The sequence below is a fragment of the Triturus cristatus genome, chromosome 6 (genome assembly GCF_964204655.1).
Source record: "Triturus cristatus chromosome 6, aTriCri1.1, whole genome shotgun sequence".
NCBI lineage: Eukaryota > Metazoa > Chordata > Amphibia > Caudata > Salamandridae > Triturus > Triturus cristatus.
In genome coordinates this window covers 73,333,776-73,346,537 of record NC_140589.1, presented here as the reverse complement: position 1 = coordinate 73,346,537, position 12,762 = coordinate 73,333,776, and the positions used below count along the sequence as shown (strand labels likewise).

Genomic DNA, 12,762 nt, shown 5'->3' with positions numbered 1-12,762 from the left:
GAGGGAACTCTGCAGTGCAAGAACCAATGGCAGACACTGGAGACATGGCCAGCCAGGACAAACAGCAGCAGTTGGAAACAGCCAGGAAGAGAAAACATGAGTTTTCTGAAACTGAACTGGAGGTCCTGATACAGGAAATGGTGATAAGCCGCGAACTGCTCTTTGGCAAGAAGTCCCTTCGGGTGCCGGAGACATGCAAGCGTAGGATCTGGTTGGACATCCAGCGCAAAGTCAATGCAGTAGGTGTCACCTACAGGAGCGTGGAAGATCTAAGAAAGCGCTGGTATGATATGCGCCAGCGCTCCAAGGAGAAGGTGGCTGCCAGGTTGGAGCAAGCAAAGAAGACTGGTGCTGGGCCCTCCACCGCCACTGACTCCACACCACTTGAGGGACTGGTTGAGGGGACCCTGCTACCAGAGAGTGTGATGGGCGTATCCGAACTGGACAGCTCCGACCCCCCGGCACCAAGACAAGGTAAGAAGCATGCCATCACCCCCCTGATACCCCCCAACTATCCCCACACACCCAGTAGCGACCCATGGGCAGAACAAAACAAAAACTCCAGTGCAGGTACCCAAGCACACAAAGCAATGCATTATGGGAGATGTAGTCACATGCACATCACAGTGGTGCATTTAGACCCAGCCAGTCCCTAACAGCATATGCACATCAGGAAAGGCAAAATACAGACAGACAGTACCCATGTAAATCCAAACAGTGAAATTTATTGCATGACAAGTGCAAGTCTGGACAGAAAATTAATGTGTGCATTTACGTCCACAGCACCATCAGAAACACAGGAACTAGTCAGAGGAGGAGAGGACGAATCACCAAACCCAGAGGCACCAAGGCAAGAGGATGAAACGGAGGAGGAGGACAGCCCAGTAATCCCTCCAAAACGCAGCAGGCGTATTGTAGTGCCACCACTGCCCCCATTGGAGGATGAAGGCCAGAGATGGCGATGTACAACCAGTCCCAGCACAGCCAGAGCCACAACACCGTGCTGATCCGATCCCGCCAGTTCCATCAAGGCGCAGGGCATGTACATCCACCAGTGGAGCAGCCCCAAGAGAGGACACAGTCTTCGGCGGGCTGGAGGGCCAAATGTTGGCGGTACAGCGTCTGCAGGTGAAAAACATACGCTCATTACAGAGGGAGGTCAGGGCTGGCTTCATGGGCATGACGGGTGCCCTGGAGGCACTCTGTGTGGAACTGAGGGCAGATCGTGCTGCTAGGCACAGGGAGATGCAGCGCCTAGACCTGTACACACGGGCAGAACAAATGTTCTGTCAAGGCGAAGCATATGTATGCAGCGTGAGGTGGCACATGACAGCCAGGACGTGGCAAGGGCCCTTGTACAGATCACATCTGCTGTGGATGAGCTGCGGGCAGCTTGCACTACTGGACCAGGAGTCCTCACTCCAACAGATGAGGACGCACAATCAGGCAGGAGCAGCATCACCCCCCCCTCCGGAAAGGCGCCTTAGTGGGCGTCACAGCAGGGCTACTGGGACATGTGAGGAGGGCACTGTGCACCCCCTGTCAGGGGCTCCGGCACGACAGCGCCGCACTTGAGGTGTACTAAGTTGGACCAGGAGTTGGGTGCCTCAACCCAGTTCACATGGACACTTGCTCCGGATTGTGCAATCGCACTATGATAATAGCATGTGCTGTGCATTTGACTATACATTGTGGGGAACACAGGCTGTGTGCCGTCATTTATCCTGAAGTTAAGGAAATAAAACACTGCCTCACAACTGATATTTAGCATTGTGTCATATATTCTTACCTAGAAATAGTTGCGTGTAATCTCATCTCGCCTCTGGCGCCCAGCAGCTGCACCAACTACACCGGCTGGCATGCGTCCTGGCGCTGGCCCCTCATCATCGGATGAATCCGATTCACTTAGCTCCACTGGGGTGCCTTTCCTGGTGGCGATGTTGTGCAGCATAGCACATGCTACCACTATCTTGCAACAGGTCTGGGGCTGTATTGTAGTGCCCCTTCACTCTTCTGTAGGCATCTGAATCTGCTCTTGAGTATCACGAAGGTCCGCTCAATGGTACATCTGGTTGCTATGTGGGCACTGTTGTTCCTCCGCTCCCCAGCTTTGGCAGGATTCAGGTAGGGAGTCAGAATGAAGTCACGGACCGCATACGCACTGTCACCTGTGGGGTGGGAGGAATATGGTTAAACACTGTCCTGACAATGCTATCCTTTACTTGCGTGTCCTTTGTACAAATGCATTTACCTAGTAGGTATCCCTCACCAAACTCCCCACTTGTGAGTTGACGGAAGATGAAGGCGTCGTGCGTGCTGCCTGGGTATTTTGCGACAATGTCGGTGATGATGTGCTTGGCATTACACACCACCTGTATGTTCAGGGAATGGTAGGATTTGCGATTCCTGAACATATACTCGTTCTGTGAAGGGGGGGATATTGCGACATGTGTCCCATCTATGCATCCAATGACGTGGGGAAATTGGGCTATTTGATAGAACTCCTGCTTGGTCTGGTCTAGTGCCTGTGGTGTGCTGGGGAAGTGGATGTGGTGATGCAGCCTCTGGAGCATGGCATCAAGGAACACGTGGAAAAAGAGCGACAATGCACTCTGTGAGACCCCTCCTGCTGAGGCTATCACCCCCTGGAAGCTACCTGATGCCAAGAGGTGCAGTGAGCACAGGACCTGGATGTGGGTGGGGATGGTGTGTGTCCTGTGTGTGCAGTGTTCAAGGATAGGTTTGAGCTCCTCAATTAAATCAAGGATGCTCTCTTCATCCAGCCTGTAATTTGTATGGGTCTCCTCCTCAGTGCACTGGAACAGGGTTATGCGTGCATGAAAGATCCTCTCCTGGCATCTCCTCCTCTGTGCAGCAGCTCTGATTTGCAGCCTCCTGGCTATCACATACAGCCCAGCCATTGTGGAAAAATCTGTTGCATTGTGGGCCTCCTTAAATATTTTGCACCAGGTTACCACCTGCTCAGACTTGGTGGTAATTGCGATTCTCAAATTTACGAATATGATGAAATCGCAATTTGCGATTTTTTCATACATTTCATTGCGATTGCCAAAAATAAGAATTTTCAAATTGCGATTTTCGCTAGGTGCAAATCGCAATTTTGGAATTCGCACCAATATTCACAGACTTTCTGATTCGCAGTGTGATTAATCGCTATTTTAGCGATTCCTTATATTTGCGATGCGAGAATGTGTCATACACCGCGTTTAGCAAAATTTTAGTCGCAAACACTGTTTTTTGCGATTCGCAGCGTTTGCGAGTAAACATTTGCTTCATACATATGGCCCTAACTCCTTTACTCCAAGGGAGATTCTTCAGTCATCCAGCATCGTGCAGATCGTCGAAGTACTTGGTTTCCGTAGCAGAGTTTAGTCCAGGTAAAATCTAAAGTCCTGTAGTCAGGGGTTCCTACTGTATACCCAAGTTAGGGGTGGGACAAACTCTGGGGACCCACCTGTGGGAGGGTCAGGACAGATCGGTGGCTACACCCATGTCCTTTGTCCAGTTTTGCACCAGAGCAGGAGCAAATGGCTCCTCCAACCGGTTTGAGGTGAACTATGCACAGGGACACCAAATGTGCCCCCAGTGCAGACATCAGAGCACTCTCAGAGTGCACCCACCCAGCCCCAATACACTAAAGCCTGTCTGGGAGGTGGTCACACCTCCCTGTGACAGGAAACCTATTGTCAGGCCGTCCTCTGCTTGAGTTTTGTCCAGCAGCAGGAGGGCAGACTCGTGTCTGTGACAGGCAGCATCCATTTTGTGATGCCCAGGTTCTGGAAAGCTAGTACCGGGTGTACCGGTGTTCACATAAGTCCCTCTAGTAGGGTGGAATCATACCTCGTCTGCCAGTTACTGGCAGGGAGGTATGATTCCAAGGTGTTTGACACCAAACACAACATGTTTCTATGCAACGGTTTGAAAGTTAGCATTTACCGCAAGGTTATAATGCACTTAAATATATATGGTTGGCTGCATCACAAACAACCCTGGAAAATAGGTTCCGAAGGCTGCAGAGGGGCTCTGCTCATGCAGTTGCACCCTCTCACATAAAACCCAGCACCCTGCCTTCAGGATTGATAAGGCCTGCTATAGGGGTGACTGATAGGTTTATATGTGCATTGATATAGAATAGATATAGTGAACCTATATCTAAGTAAGGGTCACATGCACCACTGTACACAGGCACTGTAGTAAATCTGGGGTGTCATTTTGAATGGTCTCCCAGGGGTGGCATAATACATGATGCAGCCCCTGGGACGCCTCTGGGGTACCGATGCCCTGGGTACATTGTGTATACCATATAATAGGGACTGATAAGGGTACCCCAGAATCCAATCTGGAGTGTACCTAAAGTACATGCACAACCAATTTAGGGAGAAAGCAGATAAACTGGAGTCCTGATTAGCAGGATCCCAGTCAGATCAGTCAAAAAACAGAAAAACACCAGAAAAAAAGTGGGGGTAACCATGCAGTCAGATTCCACCTTCCCACAAAGGTCAGTTGGATTATTTGTCTTTTCCCACGAGTAATGTCTTATTCCAATATGTTGATGACCTGCTCATCACCTTAGACACAGACCAAGGTTGCAGAGACAGTACAGTTAAATTGTTGCTCCATTTAGCTGACCATGGTCATAAGGTATCCCTTTCCAAATTTCAATATTGTCAACAGGAGGACACCTATTTGGGTCACCCACTGTCGAAGGAGGGTATGCGATTGACCCCCGAGCGCATCCCTGTCATTGTGAAATGCCTGTTCCACAAACCCAGAAAGATGTGTGCGCTTTTATTGGTATTACTTCTTATTGCCACCAATGGATCCCAAACTATTCCCTCCTAACAAATCTCTGCTTGTATCAACCACTAAAGATGTGCATGAACCTCTGCCTTAGACGCCAGAGTGTCAGCAGTCTTTTGAGCAATTGAAAACTGCACTTTGCTTGGCTCCGGTGCTTGGTACTCCTAGCTATACCAAGCTGTTTGTGCCGTACATGCAGGAGACGGCGGGTTGTGCGCTTCGTGTTTTAACACAAAGATTTGGAGATAAGCAATGGCCGTGTGCTTATTTCTCTGCTGTTCTTGACCCTGTCACCCGAGCCCTCCCAAGCTGTCTAAGGGTGGTCGCGGCTGTGGTTGTCTCAATAAGGCAATCGGCGGGACTCGTACTTGATACTGACCTCACATTTATGGTAAGTTAAGCTTTTCCAAAAGCATATCACGATCAAAAGCTGTTCCATTCTGAATCCAGCCACGTTATTACCCCTCCTTTCTGAAAATGAGGAAATTGACATACATGATTGCATTTTTCAGACTGAGGAAGAGACGATGGGACAGGTAGATTTGACTGATGTTCCCTTATTTGACCTGCAAGGGGAATTATACGTCGATGGCTCTTGTTTTAAATTACCAGATGGCACCACCACTGCAGCATACGCTATTACTACGCTGCACATGGTAGTTGAGACATCACAAGTTCCTTAACAGTCCGCTCAGGCAGCTGAGCTAGTCGCCCTTATTCGAGCCTGAGAGTAAAGCTCGGGACTGGTTGTTAATTTTTATACTGACAGCCAGTACGCCTTTGGGGTCGCCCATAGTTTTGGACAGCTCTAGGCAGAGAAGTGGTTCCTTACTTCACATGAGACACGCATTCAACACGGTCCTCTCATATAGAGGCTTCTGTCGGCCCTGGCGCTCCCTAAGAAATCGGCTAATATGAAGTGCAGCGTTCATAGGAAAGTTACTGACAAGGTGGGGAAGGGGAACGCTTTTACAGATCAGACAGCTAAAGAGACAGCTCATGCGAAGATGAAAATAATGTTTGTAACAGGTCCTGCTAGGTGGGTGCCCAAGGTTACCATGTTTGAGGATACACTGGAGAATGTCAAGAAAATACAGAGTGAGGCAACGATAGAGGAATTAGCAATATGGCAGGAAAGCACAGCACGTTTGGATGAGGAGGGGTGTTGGACTGATAAGTCAGGGAAATAGAGATGGATGCTACCAGATGCATATGTTCTTCCGTAGTCACTATGGCACACATGCCAGCCAACATTAGCGCAAAAGGTATTTTGAGATTGTTGGACCCTGTATGGCAAAAGTATAATATCCCAAAGAACGCCATTCATTTGGTAAAATATTGTATGGTGTGCATGATGCACAATCCTGGAAAAGGTACCCCTACGCCAACAAGTAATTTTGCACCTTCCACTTTCCCTTTCGAGGTCCTTCAGGTGGACTACATCGAAATGGATCGAGTCAATAATTTGAAATATGTGTTGGTTGTTGTTTGTGCATTCAGTAAATGGGTTGAGACTTATCCCACAAAAGAAAACACATCTTTGGCAACTGCAAAAGTACTCTTAAAAGAGTTCTTTCCTCGCTTCGGCTTGCCCCTTCTGATCTGGGGTGATAACGGAAGTCATTTTAATGCCAAAGTTATCCATTTAGTTTGTGAGGGACTACATATTAGGCAAAAGTTTCATGCTGCAAACCACCCCCAGTCCGCAGGTTTGGTTGAGAAGTACAATGGCACTCTCAAACTGAAATTGGCAAAGATTCATGAGACAAATGATCCAAGACTCCCTATGGCCAGTACCTGAGGGGCTAGTACATGATATTCAGCCTGGTGACTTTGTTGTAATAAGACATTTTCAGCGAAAGAAGAATTTGGAGGCGAGGTGGAAGGGAGCGGTCCAGGTCCTCCTTGCCACCTGCACAGCAGTAAAGGTCACCGGCCGAAAGAACTGGATTCAATGTCAATATTGCCACAGAGTGCCTCTACCTTTACCCTATGATCAGTGGGTAAAAGACAGAATTGGGGACTCGCGTAGTGGGAACAAGTCCTGCGGGTCGTCCCCTTTTCGGAAGACAAGCTCACGTGGACCCAAACAGAGACAGAGAATGAGGAGGTGCTAAATGCGGCAGTGCCCCCTAAGAGATCAAGGCCATTCAAGAGCCCCTTTCTGCTGGCTCCTCTGCGCCCGAGCCCCTTTTTACTGACCCCTCTGTGCCCGGAGTCACTAGGTACAATTTGCGCTCCCGACGGAGGAATAGTGCACAAAAGGAGAAGTTACATTAGTAGGGATGGACTACATAAGTTAGGGTGTACTTTGCTCATAGTACCAACAGTAGACTAGGTAGAGGTGAGATTGGTGCATTGTTCAGCCATTGGACCGGATAGATCGAACGTGCTCCCCTGCAGGGGGTTACTGTATCCTGGACGACGTGGGATTCATCGCGAGCTAAGACTGAGCAGCTCCATCGCCGGTGCTCAAGAGCGCCAATGTTGATGAACAATAGGAGCCTACCAGTGAGGCTAAGACAGACACTGGGAACACTTGCCCCTTACCATTAGTTTTCTTGCATTCTTTTTTTCCCTCTTGCCTTACATAAGTAAAGGGTGCAATATTTTTCCGTATAGAAGACTTGCACATATGTTGAGCAGTTTTACACTGGATGCCAAGATGGTAAATGTGTTTACAACTGGGCAAGTGACAGGGTGTGGAAAGTTTAAATGAGCTCAATGGAAAACAATTTGACTCGTAGGGACCCGCAAAGATCTATCTTTTAGGTGCTGTTCATAACAAACAGATGTTAGCGCACCAGATCTCATCTTAGAGATAAAATGACGTCCCATAGTGCCCTTTGAGCTGTCCACCCATGGTTATCAGTTATACAGCAAGGATGCTGTGGGGTCTGTGGCTAGCAAGGAAAATGGATCCTTTGGCGGCTGCTGGGCTGTAAAATACAGAAACTATCAGGGTCTAATGGGCCCCGGTGACACTGCACCTGCTGCACCATTGGTAGCTATGCCCCTGATGGTGATATGAGATCCAGGGCTGATAATTGCACCCCATCCATCAAACTGCCCTGGTCTGAGTATTTTACAACCAGGATGGTCATAGATGTCCATGCCTGCCCCACTCTGGTGGTGCAGGAACAGGATCCAGAAGTCAGAAAAGCAGGGGATATTAGTAAGGGCTAGAGAGAGTGTAAACGGCATCTCTTGAATTTCTTATTTTCTCCACCTTAGGATGGGTATTTTTCACCCGTTCATCTTCATAGTAAATATTACAGGAATAGGTGTGAGGAATGGTGTCGTTTATATGCATATGAAACAAAGATCGACCCATAGGGTGAAACCCTGGAAGTGAGGCAAAATGTTATTGGTATTTACAGTGGGCAAGTCCAACGACATACACTGATTACCTACATCATCTTCAAGACCTGCTGCATCACCTACAAGGCAGTCAACAATCTTGCCGCACCACACAGCCTCCACATAGCAGCAACATTGCAAGACTAGAGCCAGGCAAGTGTAAGAAGCAAAAGACCAGACACCAGTCATCTCCTGCCATGCCCAAAAGATACAGACCTCAGCAAGCACCAACCCTCCTCCTCTGCAGAAAGTGGCATCAGAGCAGCATAGCCTCTCGGGTATGGTCTAGCTGAAGAGTCCACCTCAACAGCACATGTTCTATCGTGCCATGTCAGTCGATGGGTTTATATGGCACAGTGTTCACCCTAGGCCTGACCTCAGCCATGATGCACACTTTGCTCTGCTGTTTTAATCTACCCAGTTGAGGTTTCCTACTGGGTTAAAATTGTTCCCAATCCTCATGTGGTGTGAGTGTGTTGTGTGGCGAGGGTTATCCTAATGGAAGTGTACTCACTCCTGAATAAACTCTTAACAGTCAGAGAAAACCACCTCAGACCCTGGTTTTCTGAAGATCTCAGGGCCCAGAAACAGCTCTGTAGAAGGAAAGAGAGGAGGTGGAGATCAAACCAAGACCTACAGAATAGAGAAATCTATATGAAACCCACTGCAGATTACAAAAAGCTCATCTTGAAGGAATAAAATCTACTCTCCAACACGATTTTACAATACAAGAACTCTGCTAAAGAGCTATTTAGTACAGTAAAAAGCTTGGCAAAGGTGCCTGAGCCCAAAAATAATAAGTGTGGCCAAGCGTTCTGCAATACAGTTGCACATTTTTTCCACACACAGGTGGAGGATGTCTTCAACACTTTTGCAACCAACAAACAAAACATTACCATTTATTTGGCAGAAAGCGAAGCATCTTCCACCCCTGTATTCCTGGGTATGTTCTCCCTACTCAGTCCTGAGAAAGGTTTCAAGCTTAATTAAGTCCACCAAATCAGGCTTACCCTAAGATCCCTGCCCACTAATAATTGAACATCTTGTCCCAGAAATCGTAAGTAGCCACCTGCCCATAATCCTCAATAGGATAATTACATCAGGATATTTTCCTGTAGAATGCAACATAGCTTCCATCCTTCTCCTATTAAAGAAACCTAGTCTCAATCCAAAAGAGCTCCGTAGATAAAGGCCCATCTGCCAGCTACAGTTTCCTTCCAAAATCCCAGAAAAAGCTCTGAATATGGAACTCACGTCTTTTATTGAAACTGATATTCCCCTAGATTAGACACAATTTGGATTTGGAGGTACACAAAGCACTGAGACAGCCCTGGTTGTCGCATTGGAATAGCTAAGGTCCACTCTAGATGGAGAAGGGAAGGTGGCGGTGAAACAATTGGATCTCTTTGCGGCCTTCAATACGGTCAATCATGAAATTTTGTTTGACTAGCTCTCAGAAATTGGAATAAGAGGCTTCACCCTTAACTTGCTGAAATCCTTCCGCTCGGAGAGGGTACAATACATTGCTATGGGGGAATTTACTTCCAACCAGTTATGCCTGCCATGTGGGTTGCAGCAGGGCTCCAGGCTGAGCCCTACCCTTTCCACTATATTTATATTACCCTACTGGCAAGGCTTAATAAATCCTTCGGCTTCTCTGTCGTATCATACACGGATGATACCGGACCAGTGGTACCGGTATCCAGCAATCCAGAGGAAACAACATCAAGATTTAGTACCTGTATGGTACAGATAAACAAATGGATGATGCATAATTGCCTAAAGCTTAACTCTGGGAAAACGGAGGTCCTTCTCTTGGGCAATGACAACTCATTCTGATCATCAAGTTGGTTGTCTCCGGAAATGGGGTCACTGCCCCTGCCTGTGTGTGGTATTCTATTTGGGGTGGTCTGTTATATTGGTTATCAGGATGGACAGATATTGTGGCATTGCCTTTCACTGACGCGCGATGATGAGTAAGGTAAGGTGTTGTATTCAGTATAGCTTGGGGTTGTTATTAGTTATGTATTAGAGGAGTGTAGTGGTGAGGGAATTGGATTGGTAGCCAATATGTTGATAAAAGGACGTTTAGGTGCCCGGGAGTGTGGGCCGGTGAGGGTGTGCTGGAGATGTGGGGGTTGGCTCATGTGACATGTAGCCAATGTTTTTAGAATGTTTTACATTGTATTCTATTGTGGTACCATGTGGTAATTTGGATGGAGTGAGTAGGTAAATAAAAGGGAAAGAATTTTTTTTTTTTTAGAGTTTTATATAGCGCGAATTAGACCCGAGACATCGGGTATCAGACCTCTTTACATAGCACCAGTTTCGTTACAGAAGGACACATTCAGTTTTTGTTAGGCATGGGGAGATTAAGTGATTTGCCCAGAATCACAGGATGTTGAGCGTTGATGCCGAGACTAGAACCCGGTTCCCCAGCTTCGAGGTCGACCGCTCTAGCCCTAAGACTACATCCTCTACCCATTAGATTAGACTGGTATTGTCTTAGATCGAGTGTGCAGTGGATGTTTCGTCATTTGTATACCAGTGAGGCATGGGTTTGGTATGTAGCATGTGGATAAGGCAAGCCTGGGCTTCTTGATGTGGAAGGTTGGTGGTGATGTTTTGACGCTGTCTAGTAGTTGTCCGATGGGTGGCTTTATGGTGTAGCATGTGGATGTAGGGGACTTGTATGATATGGAATGTAGTAGGTTGTGATGTTGTAATGATGTTTACTGTGATAGGAGTGCAGAGTTTAAAGGAAGAAAATGGACAAGTTGGTGGTTGGTTGATGTGGTAGAAAGTGTGATGAAATGAAGTGGGTGTAGCATTTCTGGCTATCAGGTTAGGTGGGGAGAGGGCTGAAGGATTGAGAAGGAGGAGATACAGCTGTGGGAGGAAGTAATGGAGTCAGAGTGGTTAGGTGATTACTGTAAGTGTGGAGAGGTAAAGGCTCTTGGAGAATCATGTAGCTGTTTCAATCAGATAAGAAAATGCTTGTTGGCGGATGATCATGTGGGAGGTTAAGTGTGGGGGGCTGAGAGAAAGAGGGTACAAATGGGTCAGCACAGTGCTGTCTGGGAAAGAGCTGTGATGAGAGATTAGAAGAGGCACTAGGGCATATTGTGTTAATCCGAGGGCAGAGAAGTAGGAAGAGAGAAATTCATTGTAGGTATGATAGGAAGCAGACAAGATAAGGAAAAACACAGTGATTGTGAGGAGTAGATATTGTGATTATGTATGTGAGAGTTAAGGTGGGTGGATCTGTCTGCCTGTCTAGGAAGTGAGAGTGGCTAAGACATATAGCAAACGGCAACAGAGAGGAGGTGTTCAGAGTGAGATAGGGGGTCGGAGGGGAGAGAGTAAATGAGTGGGAGGGTTTGGAGGTAGAACAGGGTGAGAGAGGGTGCCAGAGCACTGAGCCAAATTTCCAAATTTCTCTGCAAAAGACCTTTTTTAGATGCCTGGGAAATATAGAGGCGTTAACATCATCCAAAAGTTGAGTTTACAGTGCAACCCATTTGGCTACACAGTGAGGACCCAAAAGTCGATAAATGGGGTTAAGTATAGGTTTATTACAAATTTAAAGACAGACGTATCTATACAAATCTTAGGAATGCATTGTAAAAATACAGAATTACTACTGGCAGTCCAAATCGTCTAACAAAGTTTAATCTCAAAAGCATGAAGCATACAAGAAATTCAGTAACAGCAATGGGAAAAATAAGGAACAAAATCTGGTATGGGTCAGTATATGATTTTCGGTCTTCTCATAGCTGTGAAACATGTTGGCCCCACCTTATACCATTCTAGCTATCAGGGTACATTTTGGCCTTTGGGTAGCCCCATCGTTTTTACTGGGTCAAGGGACCATTACCCCATAAATCTTCCACCTGGTTCCCTTAGACTCTTTAATTCTTGACTTGAACTTTTTCACCACCCTAGTTTTTGCAATAACCCCCCACTTGCACCCATCTGAATGTCATTACAGATCAAAAGATCTCCGATAAAGAGCCCCCAGGCCCGTCAAGCATTGCAGTGCCGGCCTGACGAAGAGCGCCATATGTGAAGCATGACACCCAACCAGGTGTGTGAGGGCACTAAGATCTGATCATTCAGATCCCCGTAAATCCCTTTGACCAGTTCTATGATTTCACTGAAATTAGGGCCCACACTCTTTCTCAAGAGAGGAACTACTCCAGTCTATGTGTTGAAATACATTAGCCTATGAGAAACACAGGTGTAGATCCAAATTAAAAATATAGCCCCTCGTCCCCCTCTTTGTTTACACATATTTAAATGTTTATACATGGAAACATCTAAAAGGACTAAATCATAGTTTGAAAATAATATTGGAAATGGCCCTGTCCATACAAAAGACTTATTAAAAGGCTGCAAGTGAAACCATATGTCAAAGGGAGGTAATGGTATGTAATACCTGTAGGATGCTGGCTCTGTATATACTATACCAAAGTGAGGTATAGTGGGCACAGAGTCCAGTGGAACTCAAAAGGTAGGCAGAGGTAAAGTAGATAGCACCTCACTCTCTATTTGTGCTAGTGTGGTCGAGCAGTAAGGCAG

The 12,762-nt window shown here is 46.9% G+C and overlaps 1 long non-coding RNA gene across 2 annotated transcripts in view; it reads right to left on the bottom strand.

The window, feature by feature from the left end:
- Positions 1-667: 667 nt before the first annotated feature.
- The window catches only part of LOC146813777 (uncharacterized), a 116,228-nt gene continuing 104,133 nt past the window's right edge, over positions 668-12,762 (bottom strand). The window contains exons 2-3 of one of the 2 annotated variants that reach the window (XR_014962442.1): positions 1,790-2,168; positions 668-1,122 (exon numbers count right to left, since the gene is read on the bottom strand). This is a non-coding gene — a long non-coding RNA (uncharacterized LOC146813777). The remainder of the gene's footprint in view (positions 1,123-1,789; positions 2,169-12,762) is intronic. The other variant, XR_014962441.1, reaches the window with a different exon arrangement.